The sequence below is a fragment of the Callospermophilus lateralis genome, chromosome 2 (genome assembly GCF_048772815.1).
Source record: "Callospermophilus lateralis isolate mCalLat2 chromosome 2, mCalLat2.hap1, whole genome shotgun sequence".
In the NCBI taxonomy this organism is placed as follows: Eukaryota; Metazoa; Chordata; class Mammalia; order Rodentia; family Sciuridae; genus Callospermophilus; species Callospermophilus lateralis.
The window spans coordinates 182,211,250-182,234,745 of NC_135306.1; positions in this window are offsets into that span (position 1 = coordinate 182,211,250).

Consider the following 23,496-nt stretch of genomic DNA (forward strand, 5'->3'; position numbering starts at 1 on the left):
CCAGGCTTGTTCCCTTCCCTCCATGTGAGGACTGGGAAGGTGGCTGAATTCCTGCAGGGCTTTCAGGGTTCCAGGGGGCACTGTGGCTTGGTCCAGGTTGGAGTCTTCGCACAGTCTCTGGACCCCTTGGGGAGGAAGAGGCCCTGGTCTTTCTCTCCTGCACTTTGACTTTTCCTTCCCAGCTGTGACCGTGGCAGAATCCCCTTCCTTCTGCCCTGTCCTGGGCAGCCACGGCTTTAACCTTACAGGCTAAAAGGAACTCCATGCTTCCCACATGTTGCTGCTCTGTGACTCCACACCACTGTGCCTGCTGCCTGGGATGGTGTTCCTGCTCTGGCCGGCCTGAGGGGCCTGTGGATGACTCTAAACTCACCATAAGGTTATTTCCACTGGCAGATCTTTCTGCCCCCTGGTCCCTCTGCCTCAGCCTCCCAGAACTGGAGGATCCTCCCAGGCCCCCAGGCCTCAGGCACTCTGCTCCTGGCTCCGTCTTAGCATCTTTTAATATGCCTTTCGCCTCCCTCCCCTTCACAGGGAGACCTCGCTTTCCCCTGGTGCCTGGCACTAAGTAGGCCCTCAGTCCCTATTATGTCAATCGAGGACACATTCTGATATAGAACTTGATAGAAACATGTGGGAAAGCTAGCTGAGAGGCTTATTCGCATGTTTTTGAACACTTAATATATGCACGTATTGACTCCTTGAATCCTCACAATAACCCATGAGGTAGAGGCTCTCTCTATTTTGCTCCTCAGAAAACAGGTACAGGAAGGTCAGCTAGCTAGCTCCAGGCCCCACAGCTAGGACATGAGAAAGGAATTTCACCCCCAGAGCTGAAGCCATTCATCAAATGTTGTGTCGTGCATGGTGTGCTTTACTGCCACCTCCCCACCCTCCCAGCCACACAGGAGCCTGCAGCATGGGCAAGACATCCTGGTGTGGATCAATTAGACAAAAAGGCAAGACGGAGCCTGCCCCAACCCTCAACAGTCAATTAGCGTCTAAATGTGAACGTAGGTGTGAGAGGCAGGGAAGGAGTGGAGGACTGAAGTGGAGAGTGGGTTAGGAAGGACTTCTCTCAGCCTGAGAGAATACAGGAGCAGCACCTTCAGCTGATGGGAGGGTGGGAACAGAGGGGAGCAGTTACAATTTTTTTGTATCTAGAATTTTACCCCAAAGACTCACGTATTGGGTGGCTGGAAACTTCAGAAGGTAAGTCTTAGTTGGAGGAGGTAGATAACCAGAGGTGTCCTTTGGAGGCTATGCATGTTCCTAGACTTCCCCACCCCTCTGTTTTCTGGCTGCAATGAGGTGAGCGGCTTTCCCTCACCATTCCCTTCTGCCATGATATTCTGCCTCATCAGAAGCAATGGAACCAATTGAACATGAACTGAGACCTCTAAAATCATTAGCCAAAATAAATCTTTCATCCTTAAGTTGATTTGTTCAGGCATTTTGTCACAGTGGCAGAAAACTGACTAACACAGGAGGGAGGGACAGTGTGAACAATCCATTTCAGGGTTCTTCTAAGAAGATGTTTGGATGGACTGAGATGGACTTCGCCATCATTTCAGGACTTCTTAGAAATGAAACCACCAGAAGCACTTGGCTCCAATTGAACTTGGGAGTCACACGAGTGCTCAGAGCAACATGGGCTGTTCACCAGACATCTTATCAAGATGGGGCAGGGTGCAGTGGCTGGGAGGAGGGCAGACACCAAGACAGCACCGGTTTTCCTGACCACATGAGAGAAAGGAGACTCCTGTTCAACAATGAAGGGTTGACTGAGAACAGATCTTAAGGAGGTGCTGTTTTGGAAACAGAACAGGACTATTTCTCTTCTCCTATGACAGCAAGGAAGTAGAAACCATCTAAGAAGGATAGGCTGTCACTTCACAAATGTGTCCTCTCCATTTTGAAATGCTGTCATTAGCAAGAGATTTGAAAAACGTACTACTTCTCTTTCTTTCAACTTGTGTTAGCATAGCTATACAAGTTGACATGCCGGTAATAAGTGTTCATGTCTCTGGAAAATAGCATAGAAGTTCCCCCCCAAATTAAAAATGAACTATCAGGATCCAGCAATATAGCCAGTATATATCCAAAGGGTAGGAAGTTGGCATGTTGAAGACACATCTTCACTCCCATGTTCACTGAGGCAATATTTACAACAGCCAAGGTGTGGATTTAAGTGACGTGTCCATAATTGGATGAGTGGATAAAGAAAATGCCATGTACACACACAATGGAATATTGCTCTACCTTGGAAAAAGGGAAATCTCATTTGCAACAACATGGATGAATGTAAAGGACATTTATTCAATGAAATAAACCACCAAAGCACAGAGAGACAAATACCCCATGATCTCACAAGTGGAATTTTAAAAAATCTGATCTCACCTGATGAAGAGAAGGCATTCTTTTGGTTGCCAAAGCATCATGATCAAGAGTCAGCTGAACATGTGCCTTCTCTCCATCAGATGAGATCAATTTTTTTTTAGATTCATCTGAACTGAGTCCAGCTAGTTAATTTTAAGAATACATTTCCCCTCTATCACAACAACAAAAAAAGTTGAACTCATAGAAACAGAAAGTAAAATGGTGGCTACCAAAGAGAGAACTGGAGAAATGTTGATCAAAGTCCACAGATTTCAAGTTAGGGGGAATAAGTTCAAGAGATCTATTTTGAAACATGGTTACCATAGTTAATAACAATATACTGTGCTCTTGAATATTGCTGAGAGAGAAGACTGTAAGTGCTCTTACCACAAAAACAGTAGGGGAGGCAATGCATATATTTAATAGTTTAATTAAACATTCTAAATGTATACATGTATCAAAATATCATGTTGCACACCATAACTGTATGCTATTTTTACTTGTTAATTAAAAAAAATGAAGTATCTGGAATCCTTATTCGAATCTCTGTGAAGTATGCAGGGCCCTATAATGCGGTTGTTTAAATATCCAAGTGATGGAGTCAGGCTGGGTTTGAATCCCACCTCTGACTAGCTATGAAACTGGGCAACCCACTCACCCTCCCTGTGCTCCAGCTTTCTCTGCCTGTCAACAGGGTGACAATGGTACTTAAAGAACTGCTAGATTGAATAAGTTACTGATGTAAGCAACAATGTTTCACAAAACAAATAGAGTGTAAACATCCGCTATTGCCATGACCGGCCTTTCATAGGTGAGGGAAACTGAGGCTTGGAAAAGTCAAATGATTTTCCCAGATCATGCAACCAGTTGGTGCCAGAAAGATCTAATGTTTGTAACTAAACCCTCCAACTTCCTGCCTGATGACCACAGTGAGGAGGAACCCCTTCTCCTCCAGCTTTCCAAACAGTGACACTCTGTCAAAACCTTTAAAAAGGTACCTGGAGGAGGATACTTAAGAAGAAGGGGATGCTTTAGGACCTCAGGAGAAAGGAAAGCAATGTTTGCTAACATCCTACCATGCGACCGTCCATTCAGAATATGGGTTAGCAAGGCCTTTCCCTAAAAGGACAAGACAGTGATTATCTCAGCCTTTGTGGGACCATCTGGTCTCCATGGCAACCACTCAGCTCTGCTGAGACACCCACAGGTGAAGTGTAAACAAACAGGCAGGGTCGTATTCCCATAAAACTTGACTATGGAAGCCGAAATTCAAATCAGGTAAAATCATATTACATTTTATAAACTGTGAAATACTCCTCACTTCCTGATTTCTACCAACCATTTAAAACATGTAAAAACCAGTAAAAACGAGAGGGTGTGATTCAATGATAAAGCACTTGCCCAGCCAGCACAAGTCCCTGGGTTCCATCCCTAGCACCACACACACACACACACACACACACACACACACAGAGACTGACAGACACACACACCCATAAAAATTTCAGACCCTGAAGGGCTATAGTGTGCTGATCCCTGCTGTACAGGTTTAAATTCATTGAATCCTGCCAGTACTGCCAGACTTGTTTTACACAGAAGAAAACTGAGGGTTAGGGGGTTTCCTGGTCAGCCCAAGAGCACAGAGTAGAAAGAAGCAGAGTTGGGATTCACTTCCTCTTCCGATGGGCTCCGGTGCCTTTGGATCTGGTTGCTCAAGTTCCACTCATGTCTGTTACCACCATGTGCAGAGTTTGTAAGGCCCGCTCTTAGGAGAAGCTGCCCTAATGGAGGCTACCCGCTGTGATGTGTGATGGCAGCATTTCCTACAAACAGGCCTTTGGAGAAGCAGCATGAATTGGCCAACATTGAGGACACAATGCTGGAGGAAGCAACAGATCTCATCTGGGGACCAGAGTCATGGCTTGCTATGTGGGATGGGGCAATGATTCTGTCAAAACAAACTTTCCCTGAGCTCTGTGGCAATGGTGACAAGACCTGTCATCCACCATTAGGTTAGTTAACTTTCCGTTGCTGTATCAACTACTTGGAATAATCAATTTAGGAGAAAGGTTTACTTTTGCTCAGAGTTTTGGAGGTGTCTGGACATGATCAGGTGGGCCTATTGCTTTTAGGTTTCTGGGGTGTAGGGGCGTGTAGCATATCATGGTGGGAATGTTAGTGGAACAAACCCTTCCCACCAGGACATGGACACGAAAGAGGAAGGAGAGGAGGAGACTGAAATCCCACTATCCCCTTTAAGGACACCCCCAATAACCCAAAGACTTCCCACTAGCACCCACTTCTTAGAGTTTCACTTCCTCCCAATAGCACCAAAGTGGGAACCCACCCTTAAACACATGGGCCTTGGGGGGCATTTTAGACCCCAAACTATAGTGCCCGATCTGCCGACAGCAGGAAGGCTGGGAGACTCCCACCTGGCAGGTAGCCCTCTTGGGATAGCCCAGAGAGGTGGGCCCGTCTTGAGGATCTTGGCATCATATGTGCAAGTGGCAGCCAAAGGTGGGTGAGATGTACCCGTTTGAAAGATCAGACTGGGCTCTGAAGTTTCCTGGAGGGTGTGGCCTGGGGCTGGGAGAGTTCTCAGGAGGGCCATCTGAGCTTATCTCCCTCCTCCCCACATCCCACATCTCAGAAATCAGGCTTGGCCTCTGCCTGCAATGGCCAGGCCCGCTCTCAGCTGAGCTGGTGGTGAGGCCGGGGTCTGGCACCCAGCCCTTCCCCTGGAGACCCAGGAGTGCCCTGAGCGGGAGCTGCTGCTCCCAGACGGCAGCAAGACTGCTGTCATGGCCGCCTGCCCGCAGGTCTGAGCTTGTCTAGCTCCACAGGAAGGGGAACCGCCCCCGCCTCCCTCCCGCAGTGGGTGCAGTCTACCCGGGAGCTGCAGCCAGCCGAGCCTGTCTGGGCGAGGGTGACAGCAGACCCTGGCACTTCACCGATTTATTTTGTATTCTTTGAAAATCAATGTTTCAGGATTAAATGGTTTCCAGATAAGGAATTTAGAAAGTAGGTTGAAGGCAAAAGAAGAAGGAAATGAGAGCCCTCCAGGATCCTGACTCCTTCCGGGAAGTCCCTGCTTTTCTTCTCAGCCTTCATCTATGCCTGTGTAGGCTCCTTATCCAAATGGAGGCCACAGGATGCATTCTGCTTTGGAAATCTCTTCCTTTTTCATTTAGCGCTGCAGGGTAAATATCTTTCCATGTGAAAGTTCCGATAGGTCCTCCCTCAAAGGTGGGTAGGACTTGAAGGGGGCTGGCTGTGGACTGGGGCCATAGATCCCAAGTGATTTATGGGGTTTAGCCTTTCTCAGTAACAGTCCTGGGGCAGGCTCTGTGGTTCTGCACAGTGGAGAAGCCCCGGGCTCACTGTTGGCAGCCAGGTGTTCCTGCCCCAGCCCTACCTGACTCAGGGCACCATCTTAGACTAGTCACTCCTTCCCTCTGGGCCTCAGTTTCTTCATCTATAAAACGGGATGCTCAGGAGGGTTTTGCCAGCTCTAATGTTCCATGACTAAGCACTTACGGGCTCACAGAAGATTCTGGCAGCATTAGCGGCCCAGGGGGAAGTTGCTTCTCCCCGGTGGGTAGGCCGGCTTCCAGTTCAAGGCAGACGGAGGGGCTGGGGATGTTGGTGGGGAAACTAAAACCCCTTTGGGGTTACCAGTGCCCTGTGTTAGCGATGGCCCCCAGGGCTCTGCGGGTCACTGGCTCAATCTAGCTTCCGGTTCCCCACCCCTGCAGAGAGGGAAGTTGTAGTCCCAGTGCCAGACTGAGCTCACAGCTCCTCTGCCTCTGGGTCATGGTATTAGCAGCCAGAGCCAGAGGCCAACAGCTGCTGGTTACAATCTGAGATGCAAACCATGTGACTGGGCAGAGAGAGAGCACAGCCTCGGGCAGGGCCAAGGCCAAGGCCTGGGGACCTAAAGGGCTGAGGGTCCTGGGGATCTGAGAAGGGCCTGGGCCTTGCTTCCTTGGGTGGGCAGGCCTTCTTTTATCACCTCCCCTTCAGAAGCAAAAGCTGGGTTTTGTCAGTATACTTTGAAGAGTCTTGCCATGAAACTTGGAGGCCAAGGCAGCTGTTTATGGAGGCTTCAAGGGGTAGGACTGACATGAAATATGAGCACCAAGATCCCTAGAGCTTGGGCAGCTTACCCTCCAAATTCTCAAGTAGAAACAACAGCAATAGACCCATACAGCTTCTGTATTACAGCTACTTGGCATATGCTGGGCAATGGGCTGGATGTTCCACTAGTTTCCTCTGTTCATTAGACAGCTTTCTTATTCATAAGCACCTTTGTCTTATTCACTATGCATAGTGAAGTCCAACAGTATTATCTCCATTTCACAGGCGAGGGCATGAAAGCTCCCAAGGATTCCCAGTAATGAGTTCTAGTGCCACAACACAGACTCAGGACTGTCTGTCCCTGAGTTTGGTCTCTTAAGAACCCTATCCTTCCACCTACTTGAAGCTGCATGCTTCATGATTCAACTGGGAATCTCCCACTGTGGCTTCAGCTTTTCCTTAGATAGAGAAATTCCTGGAGGCTTCAAAACTTATCATTTCCAAGCATCTATGTGCTGGTTCTCATACTCTGCAATGGTGTATGCAAAAATGTGTAAACCTTGGTCTGCAAACACTAGAAGTTTAGTATTTCATTGATGAGATAAAAGATACAGATCCCATGGTTCTAGAATGCATTTATCTTTTCATGGCATTCTGGAAATAATAATTTTTAAAATGTTTCTATCGGTGCATTGTGCTCCTACATAACAGTGGAGTTCCTTTTGACATATTCATAAATGCATATAACATAATTTGTTCCATTTCAATCCCCAGTTCTTCCCTTTTCCTTCCCCTCCCCATCCCAAGCTCCTTCCTCTACCCTACAGACTTTCCTTCTGATTACTATTGTTTAAATAGATACACTGTAGCTAGGCATAAAAGTGGAATGAAATTGATCAAATGGTGCTATGTGCATGTCTATATCGCAATAAATCCACTTTTAAGACTGTTTTGGGGCCATGCTTTCTGCAACCTGCCAGCTGTGTGCCTCTGGATTAAATGTCTTATCCTCTCTGTTTCTCAGATTCCTTATCTCTCAAACAAAGAGAATACTATCCATTTTACAGAATTGACTCTTCAGGATTCAAGAAGAGGTATGTAGAGTACCATCACATAATAAATGTTAGCTATTATTTTAAAGTCTAAAACGATGGGGCCCTAAGTCAGACAGCTTGGATTTTATTCCACCTTATCTGCTTAATCAGTTGTGTGACTTTGATTGCTTACTCTGTCCTCCAATTAAGAACAGGATTGTTGAAGGAGTAAATGAATACACATGTATATATGTACATATGTATACACTGATACATATGTATTATGTGTCTAGCACAGTATGTATGTGTGTGTGTTTACTATGTGCCTGACACATATTCATATATGAACTGTTTCATGCATGCTAATGGGTGTGAGGTTGTATCTTACTGTGATTTTGATTTGCATTTCCTTAAATGACTACTTATGTTGAGCATCTTTTCAACAGTTTGTTGGCCTGCTGTGCTTCAATTTTTTTTTTTTTTTTTTTTTTGCATTTTTTCATCATATATAGAGGTCAAAGAGAAACTCTTATCCCAGTGAGAGGTGCTTCCAGTTCCCACTGATCAACTCTGCAAACAACTGCTCAGGTCTGGAACAAGCTACACCATGGCAGGGTAGGGAGTGCTCATGGGTAGGGTATTGTGCTCGTCAGATGCAAGGTTTACACAGCAGTTTGTAGTTTATAGGTATTATCTCACTTGCTCATCAGTGCAGCCTTGCAAGGTGCAGAAGGCAGATGAGGAAATTGAGGTTCAGAGATGAGAAGACAGAGATGGAAGGAGATTGGCCCTTTAAAATCATAGGCACGGACACAAGTGACAGGTGATACATGACAGACAGGGCTGCCTCCCAGCCCCACATCCGTTCTCCACTTGGCCTCTCATCAGAGCCTCGGGTTTGTTCTTTACCCTCTCTGCTCATAGCTTCAAGAATATGCCTAAGACAATAATGGCAGCTGCATTACTTGCCAGGAGATTGGTGTTGCAGTGGCTAATATAATGTGGTTCCTATGTGGGATGCCCAGAATTGCAGCATCTATCTCAGGGGATCAGACTAAGGAGGAAGCCCAGGAACAGAAAGAAGAACCTGGGTCCGATACCATTGTGTTCTCTATAATAACACCCTGGGTTTCTCCTTACTTCTCCTGGTATGAACTAATAAATTTCCTGCTTGCTGAACTCAATTTGGATTGTGATTGTTTTAGAGATGATTTTTATTTACAATAAAATTGATCCCATGAAATGGTGGATGAATCCTAAACTGACGGGAAAGCAGTGTGAAAACTTGATTTCAAAAGCACAAATGTTGGGGCTGAGGATGTGGCTCAAGCGGTAACGTGCCCGCCTGGCATGTGCGGGGCGCTGGGTTCAATCCTCAGCACCACATACAAATAAAATAAAGATGTTGTGTCCACCGAAAACTGAAAAATAAATATTAAAAAAAAGAAATTCTCTCTCTCTCTCTCTAAAAAAAAAAAAAAAATTGAAAAAAATAAGCACAAATGTCACAGCCTTGCTTCCCCATCTTGGGGGTGCTGGTTAGTAGGTCAGCCAGCTCAGGGACTGGACCAGGGAAGGGCCAGGCGAGAAGAAAGGACAGGGTGGGCTTGAACATGTCTGTGAGCAGCAACAAAGGTCCAAATAGTGAGAATGAACCTCTTGTCACCATGCCCAAAGCATTCATCCAGGAGGAGACAGGGGGTCTGAGAAGAAACTGATCCTATTTTGGCCTGATATTTTCATGTTAAGGAACGGGCCTCTCCGGCCATGCTTTACCCACTCCTTCCCTTGAGAGGCAGAGAGAACTCTCTTGACTGACAGTGAGTTTGGAAAATAGCTGCCACTTTTCACTGGGCACCTCCTACCCTTTCTGTTCCAGATGAGGCCCCTGCAGTGAGGGTCCATTCTAGGCTGCAGCCCACTCTGGCAAGTGGAGAACTCAGAAGTGGGTTAGGGTATTTTTGTTTATTTGGTTTTTGGCCAGGAAGGGGCTATCAAATGAAGCTACATTTTTTTTTTTCTTCAGTTTTTCCTAACAATAAAGTGGATACTGATCTGCATCTCAGAGCCTCCTGAATGTATTTGGTTCTAAACTCAGGACAGTAGGGGGAAGGCATGATTCACTGGATCCTAAATCCTAACCCAAACCTACAAAATCAAAACTTGTATCAGGAAAATGAAATTAAAATATGATAACCACATGATGTTGGAACATTATATCACCTCTACTAGCCTACTGCTCTTACATAATTTTATTATATAAAATAATTATAATTTTATTTCCTATAGGGTATGTATGTGGCAAGGGGGAGATCTGGAGGTGATTTCCAAAATTCAGAGAGCTGGACTTTAAAGACCCTTAAAAGAGATGGGCTAGGATGTGAGTTTTATTTATTTATTTATTTATTTAGAGAGAGTGAGAGAGGAGGAGAGAGAGAGAGAGAGAGAGAGAGAGAGAGAGAGAATTTTTTAACACTTATCTTTTAGTTCTCAGCGGACACAACATCCTTGTTGGTATGTGGTGCTGAGAATCGAGCCCGGGCGGCACGCACGCCAGGCGAGCGCGCCACCACTTGAGCCACATCCCCAGCCAAGGATGTGAGTTTTAAATGAAGTCTTTGACCTATGGTGGATGAGAGATGTGAGTGGGAGGAAGAAGATCTAAAATAATTTGACCTGCTGGATGACTGCAAACCAGGCTGCAGAACAGCCTCTAGGAAATATTTTAAATTTCAGGTGCGTGGTTTTTGCGTCAGCCTCCTCTAAAGGAAAGAAAATGAGCGTCACAGGAATTATAGCAGCAGTCATGTCAGTATTAACTAAAATAGTATGATATGCATTATTATATTCAGTCCCACTACAACTCCATATATATAGCCCTATTTGACATTTAATGCAATGGAAGTTTAGAGAGATTATGAGGTTTGTCCAAGAAGGGCCTGTAGTGACACATACCTATAATCCCAGTTACTTGGGAGGCTGAGGCAGGAGGATTACAAGTTCAAGCCTACCCTGGGCAACTTATTAAGAACCTGTCCCCCCCCCCAAAAAAAATACAAAAGGCTAGGGGTGTAGCTTGGTATAGTAGAATACCCCTGGGTTCTATTCCCAGTAACAAATACTCACATCATACACACACACACACACACACACACACACACACACACACATTGTTCAAGGTACAAGCTAGAAAGTGCTCAAATATGGGTTTTTAAACAAGTCATTGGGGGCTGGGATTGTGGCTCAGTGGTAGAGCGCTTGCCTAGCACGTGTGAAGCCTTGGGTTCAATCTTCAGCACCACATAAAAATAAATAAATAAAGTGAAGATATTGTGTCCAACTACAACTAAAAAAATTTTTAAAAATTAAAAATAGATAAATAAAAAAGTCATTGGAACTCCACTCTTAATACTAACTTCTTTTTTTAAATTTTTTTATTAGTTGCTCAAAACATTACAATGATCTTGACATATCATACATTTGATTCAAATGGGGTACGTTAATACTAACTTCTTTTTGCAATCAAACTGTTCATAACTGTTTCTGTTCCTGATTGAGCCTCTGAGAAAATAACTCAATCGGACAAAGACTACATGCACAAAAATTTCCATCGGAGTGTTTTATATCATCAAAGGAAGCAACTTAAATGCACATCAGGGAAATTTTGAATAAATTATGCCATATCCCATGAGTGGAATGCTAGATGAGGAACTTCAACTAAAATATGCCTGGACTTTCTGGCCATTCTTTACCCTCTTTGTCCCAACTGGAGAACTCTCTTGACTGACTGTGTGTTTGGAGAAAAGCTGGACATTATTCACCAGGCACCTCCAACCAGTCCCCTTCTCTTCCAGATATGTCCCCCGCAGTGAGGGTCCACTCTGGGCTACAACCCCTCTCTGGCAAGTGAAGAAACAGGAAGCAGATTTTCAAGGGGTGGAGTTGGGAGAAGGGAGAGTAATATAAACATTATTTTAAAAAATAATAACTCTTGAACTTACATTGAAAAATGAGCAATAACGAAAACAAAGTAGAAAATAAGGTGTGCACTATGAAAGCAGAATGTTAAAAAAAAATCTGTGCACACATGATCATGATTGAACACTGAACAGAAATATGCCAAACAAAACTACAACTTTTGATAATAAGTTGGATTATAGGTGAACTCCCCCATCCTCATTCTATCAAAGATGCTTTCAACATTGCAGAAGCATTTAATTGTGAAGAAGAGCAGAACAGATCTGCCAGGGGCCATATGGCAGCAGAATCACCTGTGTGAGGCAGCTAGTTCACTGGTGGGAGAAAGGCCACTGGGTACATATATGTCTGGGAGCATGATGGTCCTGGCTGAGACGTGGCTCAACTTCACCCGACCTGCAAATATCAGCCTGCCCTTCGAGAAGGCTGAAGCCAGTTGGGATTCTCCTCTGCTGATCCCAGCTTTCTTTTCAGTCTGAAGTAGAGAATGGAGTCCTGAGCATAGGTCCCTACAAGCACCCTACAGAGAAGGAAATTTTTGCTCTAACTCCAGACAGTCTGAATCCTGAAGCTCCATGGGGTGGGGAGGATTTTCTGGAGCTTGATCAAGATGCTGGTGACATCATCAAGGTGTGGGCAGAGATGCAAAGACACACACACACCATAAAATTTTCTAGAGGAAATGAGATGCAAATGAGCAAGGGGTAGGAAGAGAGAAACACATGCTAAGGTGTTGGATGGTAAGAGAGACTTTCTCAGATGGTTAGCCCAAAGAAGGGCAGTAGAGCAGGCTGGCACCCTCCTCTTCTCCATTCCCAGAAGCCTTTGTTACAGTGGAATGAACAGGGCTTTGGTATGAGACCAGCTGCCATCTCTGCCTTCTTGGGTTCCTAGCTGTGTGTGTGCAGACAAGCACTTAACCTCTCTGATTCTCAAGTTCTTTAAGTGAAAGTAGCCAGTGCTCCAGCACAGAAGAATAGTGAGATGTCCTGAGACAGCCCTTCTCCCAGTGTCCAAATTGTTCTTACCACTGAAATGGGGATCTCTAAAACCATCTCCAGTGTAGGCTTAGCTCCAGACTTAACACCAGGCAGCCAAGCATTTCCTGGACCCCTAGGCCCACACCATGAGATAACTGTCAATCATTCTCCCTTCTTCTCCAGCAAGGGCCAGAGAAGCCAGCCATGGCTTTCCTTAAAGAGATGGGAAGGGGAGGTGCCCTGAGGGCTGCACTCCAGAGCTACCCCCTGCTCTGGGGGGTGAGTTTCCAGATGGTGAGTGTTGAACCTGGAAACATAACCTTGAAAGGCCTGAAGGAGGCCACCCAGAGCCTGCATTCTGTGGGTGGGGGAACAGAAAGGGAGAAACCCAGGCTGAGGAGGTGGCAAGCAGCAGGAAGACCCAGGGTGGAGAAGAGAGAGTGAATTTAAACAAGTGAAATACACTTACGACGTTCCTAAGTGTACCCAGTGTGTGACCTGGGGGAGGCTGATGGGATAAGAATTCAATTGGCAAATGTTTACTGAGTATAGCCTGTTGGATGGGAGGAAGGGGTTTCTGCATGATGAACTGGCCCTTAGAGAGAAATGAGGAAGTGAGGAAGAGAGGGGGAAACGAGAAAGGGAGAGAAGGCAGGAGAAAGATAGAAGTTTAAAAAAGGAAGAAGGGGTGGTGAGATGGACCAGCACCACCTGAGAGTCCCCACCATTCCTCTGCACCATGGAGCCCAATGAATCACCGGCCCTCCGCCTGGGTGCATTATGAACACGGCCTGGTGGGGCAGCTCTGTGTTCCCGGATGTACGACTATTTCTCCATCAGACGAGGCAATGGCAATGTCATTGGTGCCAGGATAAAGATAGTTTTCCATCCGTGCAAAACAGCAAGCAATGGTGGGAACAGTGCCAATTACCCTTGGCAGAGCCTCATCTGGACTGGGAGAGGGGACCGGGATTTCTTCTGGGAAGGCCAGACTTGGTTACAGTTGGGACTAAAGCCAAATTTGTCTTTCTGGGTCTTCCCTCTAGTGCTCAGATTTCTCATGCCCTTGACCCTGGGCCACACTTGGCTGATGAAGGCAGATCTTCTAAATTCACTGACCTAAAAGCAAAAGGGATTTGAAGTTCAGATGGTGAACCTGGAGGCATCAACCAGCAAAAGAGGGGCCGGTAGGGTCTTCTCAGAAGGACATCAGATGGTGACCCGCATCCTTCTTCGGAGGCTGGGTCATCTCCCCAGCATCACTTTTTCAGAGGACATTTGATTGGCTGGTCACAATGATTGTGCTGTGAGCTGCATGTAAATCTGGGCCAGGGAGCCCTCACACCTTGCATCTCACAAGGCTCAGGTGAGGATGGGCGGGGCTTCCTTCTCCATTCTCCCGCAGGCAGAACCGAGCCGGGCAGGCGCAGCTGGCAAGGGGTCCAGAGTGCCCTCCGGACCAGGGCGTTTCCCTAGAGATGACGTCAGAGCTACTCAGTGTACGTGCATGTGCGCGTGCCCACGCACGTGAACACGCCAATTACCTGCACTGCGTCTTAATATGCTTTACTAATAAGATTGTTAGATAAAGTCATATATATATTTTTATCTCACATACATGAAACCTCTAATGGAAGAAATTTTAAATTACCAATAATGTTATAGTATTTTGGTTATGTTATTCTAAAGAGTCACGATCTTAGAGATACATACTGAAATATTTACAGGTGAAAGGATACGATGGCATTTATTTCAAAATAATCCAGCAATGGGGAAAGAAGTAGGAAGCAGAGATAGATAAAATGGGCCATGAGTGGAAGCTGGGGGCTGGTCACGTGGTGATTCATTATAATTTTCTCTCTACCTGTTTAGATAGGTATGGTTAACTTTTCAATAGTCAAAGTGTTTTTTTTTTAAAAGAGAATTTTGTCTTCCTTTTGTATCAGAGGTCTCCTTCCCTTAACTGCATCTTCATTCAGTCCTTTTTCTATAGATAAATGTGAAAAGAGACTGAGAAATTATACTCTTCATTGTTTGTTGGATGTATTGAAAATAAGGTCATATTTCTTTGGTCAATATTAATGTGTTGTACATTCTATTTCAGGAATTTCAAATTCATGTTTGGTACTAAATTCTTGAGATAGTCCTCAAAAAAAGAGCGTGTCTATGATCAAATGATCTTGGAGAAAACTGCTCACTATGTACAACACTCCTGTCCTGGTGAGCAGGGACTAAGTGGGCTTGCTCCCCACTGACCCAGTGTCTAACACAGGGCCTGGCAGCAGCCAACACTCAACAAGTGATTGAGAGGTGAAAAAATTAAGGACTAGCTCCATAAACAAAGAAACCTGTTAGCCTGTTTAACTGGTGTTACCCTCTCCCCACAAAAAAAAAAAAAAAAAAAAAAAAAAAAAAACACCTATCTATGAAAGCCTCTTATCAATAGCCTCTTATATTAATAGCCCTTGATAATTAACATTTGGGGAAATGGTTCAAAGCATTTTGTAAATAACGTTAAAATTAATCTCACAATGTCCCAGTGAGTTGACAGAGAAGACACAAGTTTACAGGCCAAGATTACTGGGACTGTTTGATCACCTGTAAACTGTGTCCAATTTCCCAGATGGCTGAACTGGCAATCAAACCCACGTTGGTACCCTGCTCAGCTTCTTTCTGCCCAAAACCCTTTCCCAATGTCTTGGGTTGCACAAACCTATTGTTCTGGTGGAGGATGCAGAAGAAGAGTGAATAGGAACTTTTGGAAGGTGTATTGAATAAGGATCAGTCAAGTGTCCCCTTTCCACCATTAATTGTGGCATAGCTGGCAGCATCAGTCTAGGAAATAAGTGAAGGACCAGCACACTGACTTGGCCAGCCCCATATTAAGGAGAAGAGATGGGGGAAAGGGCCCAAGGAGGAGCCAGGGATGGAGTGAGATGTGTATCAAAAGATAGCAGTTTACTAAACTCTGTTCTCCCCTTTCCCCTGGACTCACAGGTGGACTACATTTCCCAGCTTTCCTTGCACATAGGGTTCCAATTGATAGTATGGAAGTGGAAATGATGGTCCCCTAAACAGGCCTGGCCTCCCAAAGTGTACTCTTCCATGCTTCTTTCCTTTCCACCAACTGAATGGAAATGACCCCACACATTTTGGAAGTCGCGTGTTGAAAATTACAGAACTTTCATCAGCCCAAATTCTCCATCCTGCCTCACCATCCATCTGTGCAGAAACTCCTGACCCATTTTATCTATCTCTGCTTCCTACTTCTTTCCAAATGGCTGGGTTATTTTCCACAAAACTAGATGACTCCCTCCCATCTCCTGCCAATTTTCTACATGTTTGTCATTGCACATTATTGAATCAATTTGTTTTTTTATTATTTTTGGTAAACTTCCCCCCACCAAGCCAGTGAACTACTGCATAGGAAAGGATTGTCTTGGAGAGTGACCTGGACCCATAGCTGACTTAACATAGCAAGAAATCATCTGAGTAGTTGTGCTAAACTATTGATTGTACTGCAGCATAATCCAGACCATCCTGCCCCATACAAATTAATCCTCCATTATGATCAGAGATATCAAATATTAATTATTATTATTTCTTTTTTCTTTTTGGTGGTACTGGAAATAAAACTCAGGGCTTATTGTGTGCTAAGCAAGTGTTCTACCAATGAACTACATCCCTACTCCTTATCATTTCTTCATCCTGAAAACACTAATAGATTATTAATTCATCAAGGGCTTTCACCCAATAAGCTCTAAATTTTTGGAGCCTTATCACAGTAAACCTAAGTTTTCACTAGTAATTATTAAGTGAAACCCACTAAAATCATTCCATTGCCTCAGCATAAAATTCAGACTTCTTACCAAGGCCTATAAGACTGCACAAAAGCTGGTCTTACCCACCTCTTCAATCTCATTTCCTGCTCTTTGTTTTTCTGTTCACTCTGTGTCAGGCATATTAACCATTTCTGTTCCTCAAAACCACCAAGAATTCTTGAGTCTTTACTTTTGCTGTGTCTTTTTTTAAAAATCTCAGATTTGTTTCAGATTGGCTCAAATGTCACCTCTTCTCTTTATACAGACCTTCCCTGACCACCCTGCACCTTCTTCCCATTTCCTTGGTAATAACAAACTATGAATCTGTCTTTCTGCGCTGTTGTATCCTTAGTATCCTGGATAGTGCCTGGGACACAGAGGTGCTTCCTTAATCCTGCCTGAACTAATGGGGCAGTGGATCCGCCAACCCTGAACTGGACCATAATCTCTTTGAGAAGTGAGGGCATGTCCTGTTCATTGTTGGATTTTCCTCTGTACTTAGGCCATGCCGTGTATACAAAAGGTATCTATTAAGTTCATTGATGATGAGAAACTTCTATTTTCCTTCATATCCTGGTGGATTCATGCCTGGGTTTTGTCCTTTCACCTCCCTACACTCTATCAAGATACCTCTTTCTTCTCTCTCCTTTTCCCTCCCTCCCCACATCCTCCTCTAATTAAGTTCAGTTCATCAAGTCTCTTTCTCACCCACACAGTGCTGTCTGGAATAGCAGTCTTCTGTGGTTGAGGAACAGTATCCAGCAATGAACTTGATTTTGACCTGGCTTCACCTCTGTATTCCATACATCTTTTCTGCAATTGTTGATGCTGAGCCCATTCAAGACTTGGCTGGAGCCTTTTGCCTGAACACTGGAGCCCAGAAGTCTTACCCCATGGGTGTTTAAAAAATGTTGCCATCTGCCAACTCAAAGATTTTTGCCTTTCAGGTAGGCTGTGAGGCACGTTCAGGCAGAAAGGAGCTCCCTGCATAGGCCTGAGATGGCACGACCCCGAAGACCTGCCAGTCATCTGGATTTTCATGCCACCACATGGGCAAATCATCTGGGATGCCTAGTTTCTGCCACAGAAAAGAAGAGATCATTGCATTCTTTGGATAGAATGAGATGATGTTGGGGAGAGGTCCTAAGTGAGGCTAAGTGGTAAAAAAAAAAGAGCATAGAACTTGGAAGACTTGAGATTTCTGGTCAAATCCTGAATTCAAGACCTAGTAGTAGGCATATATAGTGTCCACATGAGCCTCTGTTTACCTGTCTGTAGAACAGGGGAATGAACTCCTGCAACTTCAAGTCCTTTGGGTTGCAAGGAAACCCGCTTAGGCTAACTAAGAATGAAAGGAATGCATTATAAGGACACAAGGATACCCCACAGCAACCAAGGAACCTGCAAAGTGCCCAGACTTTAGAAATATTTTATGCTTCTGTTTTTCTCTGAACTTCTGCCTTCTTCTTATTTTGCCTTCTTCTTATTTTTCCTACTCTCCTACTTCATATGGAGGGAGGTATATGGCTACCCCACAGCTTCTAAATTTATGTCATATATATTCGATCACAGTTCAATCCCAAATTTCAGGAACAACTCTGATTGGCCAGGCTTGTGTTGACCACTGGATCCAGTCAGTCATGGGATGGAGGTTGGGGTTACACAGTGAACTTATTGCTGCTGGGTGCTACTTTTCAAGATCAGAGAAGGAACTCTAACTTGTGGGCTGCCCTCAAATCCAAAGGGTCTCATGAGAAGGATAGTCACTGAGTGAACTCTCAGGTTCTATACACAGCATGGTGTTCATTTCTAATCAGAGCACACAGACATCTCATGATGAATCTCTAGGGAATAAAGGTCTAGCACTTTGCAAATCCCAGATTTCCAATAAGTTTTCAATGCCTGAGTCTATGCACTCAAAATAGTTGTATTCTAGGATTCTAATTTTTAGGGAGCTGTGAGAATCCCATATTCTGTCTTCTACCTTATCAACCCCATTCCACCTCCCCAGCTCCAACAAAAGATTCCAGAGGAGACTTTTTCCTTCTTAAAAGGAACTGACTAGAATCAAACTTGGTGAAGTCTAACTTGAACTCCATTGATTGAGCACTCTTTCCAGATCAAGAATCAGGAAGGAAGAAAACTTTTCTATTCTTATGTCTCTGAATGACAGTTGCTAAGTAAAATGAAGATGTGGAATAGTCACCTAACTTATCTCAGTGTTTTTCTGATTTGTAGAGAAGGAATACCTTTTCACAGGATTGTTGTGATAAATAAAGGACACTAGCCTTGACAGGTAGTAAATTCTGGTTATTATTGTTGAAGACAATGGTGGTTGTGGTGATGGTAGTGATAATGCTAGAGGTGATAATGGATGATGCTGGTGGTGATGGTGGAAATGGTGTTGTTCATGATGGTGGTGATGTAAATGGAGGAGCTGTGGTGATTAAATATGAAAAAACCAAGAAGGCATAAAGTTTGCCCAATAGGTAGTGGTCACATACTCAATAAATGAAGAAGACAAACGTTTCCAAGTGTACCGGTTACCACCTAGGTATCAATCATAGATCTGATCAACATAAGCCATGTCAGTAGATGTTTACCAAACTGTTCTGCATGAAATGAGAAAAGAGAATTTAGTTACTATATGCACTTAAAAGGAATAAAGTTACATTTATTTGAAATAATAGCGCACAATTATCAAAAATACAAGCAACAATAAATGTTGGTGAGGATGTAAAGAAAAAGTTACACTCCTACATTGCTGGTGGGACTGTAAATTGGTGCAACCACTGTGGAAAGCAGTATGGAGATTCCTCAGAAAACTGGGAATGGAACCACCATTTAACCCAGCTATCCCATTCCTCAGTTTATACCCAAAGGACTTAAAACCAGGATACCAGTGACACAGCCACATCAATGTTCATAGCTGCTCAATTCACAATAGCCAAGCTATGGAACCAATCTAGATGGCCTTCAACAGATGAATGGATAAAGAAAATATGATACATATACACAATGGAATATTAGTCAGCTTCAAAGAAGAATGAAATTATGGCCCTTGCTGGTAAATGGAGCTAGAGAATATTATGCTAAGCAAAATAAGCCAATCCCCCCCAAACAAAAGGCCCAATGTTTTCTTTGATATAGGGATGCTAATTCACAATAGTGGGGTGCTAGGGAAAAACAGAGGTACTTTGGATTGGGCAGAGGGGAGGAGTAGAGGAGGGGATATGGGAGTAGGAAGAATAGTAGAATGAATTGGACATTTTTACCCTATGTGCATATATGACTACATGACCAGTGTGATTCTACACCATGTACAATAGAAAAATGAAAAGTTATACTCCTTTTATGTATGATGTATCAACATGCATTCTACTGTCATGTACAGCAAATTATAACAAATATTTAAAAAGAAAAAAATAATAGCACACAAAACAGACTTTTTCATTGTCTTCCTTGCAAAGACCTTATTATACTCACCATTAATTCCAATTATATCTTCAAATATGCACATTTCTAAATTTGCTACTGTCTGACTGTGGAAATTGTTCTATTCATATACCATTTTGACCTCCCAATTTTTGTGTAAACCCATTTTGTGACTGACATGAGCACATCTAGAATCAAGGGGCACCTGTTCCCTGGGCATTTCCAGCCGCACCCACTACTTTATTGACCACAATTTGAAAGCCCTGCTAATCCTAAAGGCTTAGCTCCACGATCGCGCTTGGTTAGCTTGAGACCAATCATTCAAAGTCACTTATTTATCAGGAAGGTTGCTTCCCAGTTACCTATTTATTTGGACTATTTTAGTAATATTTATTTTATGAACTTTTTAAAAATTTCTCACCAGTACTCATTTGCATGTGTACCATTCACCCCGTGAGTGTGAACCAAGAATGGATTTCTTGAGGAGTTCAAGTTTAAAGGGAATAGCACTCTTTCTTTACTTTGATGGATTGCTCCTTTTCTGGGAAACAGCTCTGTGAAAGAATGGAACATTGTCCCTTTAAAAGAATTCATGACCTGTTGCATTTACAGTCCTTGAATTCAGCCCCAAGTCCCCAGCCTTGCTCCTCAGAATCCTATTCACATTTGGTTGAGATTTGACTTTGCTTAAGAAGAGCAAGATTTATATATTACTAGTCAGAAGCCATTAGGTCCCAGTATTTCAGCAAAAAAACCCTAGTCTGCCAGAGTGAGCAATGATGCGGCCCCACCTCACTCTCACTAAACCAGTCTCCCCAGATATGGAACTGCTGCTTGCATCTATTTAGAAATTTTCAAGTTGTCTAAGTGCTTCCACCTATTAGCCCATGTGATTCCTGAAACACCTCCAGCTGCAGTGATGGGAAGCAAAAGAAGAACAGTAATTCATGCATTTGTGTAATGCTTATTTATGGAGCCAGAGAGATATGGAGAGATATGCCAGAGGCTGGGATGTATCAGACACCGAGACCGAGTCTGTACTGGTGCCCAACACGGGCATGTCCCAGTTCTCAAGTAGTTTTGAGGGTGGTAGATCACTGACCCCTCCATAAGGCAAGAAAAGAATCCTCATGGCTTATTTCACTTACTGCTCACAAACTATGAGAGAGCGCTTATCACCCTCATTTTGTACCCGAAACTCCCAGAGGTTAAGTCACTCAACTGATAAGAGGAGAGACGATGCTCAGACTCTAGCCTTTGAATGCCAAGACCGCTGATTGCATTCTGGATTCTCTCCAAATAGTGTGATCTCATGTCAACCCAGATCAATTCAAGCTCTCCTTCCCAGTTTCCCACATGCCCTGGTTCAGCCTAGGTAGGTGGCTGGTGCAACACACAACAGACTGACTGAGCATTTCAAATGAATTGCTCTAAGGATTTCAACCTTGATAGAGGCTCAGAGGAGATGCTCGCCTGGACTTTGTGTGACTAGTGGTGTGGGTAGGTTGTGTTTGGGGTGGAAAGTGGATAGCAGGGTTGCTGGGAAAGGTGATCCAGGAATTCCCAAGGGATGGCCCTGACTCAGTAAGTCACCAGGCCAGTTATTTAAAATGAGTCATTTGGGGCATGATGGCAAGCAGCCTCAGTCCCTCTTTAAACTATCGGGAAGCCGGCAGCCAAAATATTCCCCTCTGAGAGAATAATCCTAATAATAATTGCTAGAATTTGCATGCCCCTCTACAGTTTGCAAAGCACTTTCAGACCCAGTTTTTTCATTAACTGGTGTTGTTTACTGGACTAGTTGCAAAAGGGAACAGGGCTCACACTTACCTAGTTTGATGGGTTTTTCTATATTTTTAAGAGTAAAATCCTTCATCAAAATGAAATCTCTCTCAGGACTCTAGTATTTAAACTGATGCAAATGGAATTTCTATGGTGGGAGGGGACAGGGAAGGGGCACAGTCCACTCTTAAACAACTTTGCTCTGACCACTATGTCTCCAAGGAACCCCCAGGACAAAAAAAAAAAAAAAAAAAAAAAAACCTGCACAAAACCAACATTCTTCCTAGTGACAACTCCCTTCACTCCCCACCTCTTTCTAGAAAGGAAGGCTGAAAGCCCTTGGAGGTGACATCAGGTTTAAAAGCCATTCTCATCCAGGAACCCACTGGGGCTGTTCTCTCACAGGGCTATAGCCAGAAGCTCTACCTGGGAGCCAGCCTGCCCCAGGCTTTTCAGGCAAGCAATGTCCTGGTCACAGACAGTAGCAGGGACAGCCCTTTCCTGCTATGGCAGCCTCTTCAGGTGAGGGCTCAGAGGTACCATCTTCACTTCAGATGTGGAATGCCCCACCACTGGGAGGGTAGGCAGTATTTCTAAACAGTGATTTTTCAGCCCCAAATGTTCTCTCTGAAAATGCAAGAAAATGTAAGGCTCTCCCCAACTGAAAAGCTTCAGTTAGACTAGATGGTGGTGAGGGTTGGGAAATATGGTGAATGTACTGAATGCCACACACTTGAAGGTAAGATGGCAAGCTTTATATTGTATGTATTTTATCATCATCATCATCATCATCATCATCTTAAAAACATACACTGCTCTTTAGTTTCTACAGGATCAAGTTCAAACTCACGGACCTAATTTAAAATCTGGACCCTGTCTATCTCTCTAGCTTCAGGTCTTGCTGTTCCCCCATCCCATCTCTTCATTTGATCTAATATTCAAGTTATTCCATGTACATGGTGCTTACTATATATACACATTCATTTATCTAGTACTTAATAGATGCAGGAATTTTGAGTCATTTAATCTTCATCAATTCTATGAAGTAGATACTATTATGAAGCTCACTTTATACTTAAGGAAACTGAGCTACATACAGGCTCATTGCCTTATTCAAGGTCAAGCAGCCCAGATGGGATTTGAACCTGGACGTTCTGTTCCTGAACCCATAGTATTCCTCACTACAAGACTACTGCCTGTGGATGACCTGTCCCTACAATTTTATCAGAAGACTTTCTCTTCCTCCTTCTAGACCTGGCTCAAATATCACCTCCCCTGGGAAGTTAGGAAAGTGGGTGACTTCTTTCTCTAGGACTGATGGCACTCTGAACATACATACAGTCATCCCTTGGTATTCATAGGGGATTATTTTTATGACACTCCCCTCACATGGATAGCAAACTCCTTAGATGCTGAAGTCCCTCATATAGAATGGTGTCATGTCTGCATATATCCTACTATCTTCCCATATGCTGTAAATCATCTCTAGATACTTACAGAAACTAACACAATGTAAATGCTATGCAAATGGTACTGGATGTATTGTTTAAGGAACAATGAGAATATCTTCAATCCACAGATACAGATAGTCGACTGTATTTGGCAGGATACTTCATATTGTGGGTGGCAGGCTGCTGAGTCTGGCTCCCTACTAGAGTGTGAGGCCTCTGAACACATGGCCAGGTCTTATTTATCTTGAAGTCCTTGGGTGCTCACGGCATGTATGATGAATGAGTGGACGGGTGGATAATTAGGTGCATTTCTCTCCATTTTTCATTTTCCTTTAATAAATTACAAAATCTTACCTTCCCTCAGAAGTTCCTTCAGGGTCTTACACAGCCACTGATAATCACTTGCATTTTTCTGTGTATCTCATCAGGCAAAAATTCCTGCTTTTGCTTTCCCAATATTAATTCATAGTATATTATGGGTAGATATGGATTAAAAATATGATTTTTCATGTTTTCCAACTTGAAATGCCTCCCGGGAAGAATATGATAATCTCTG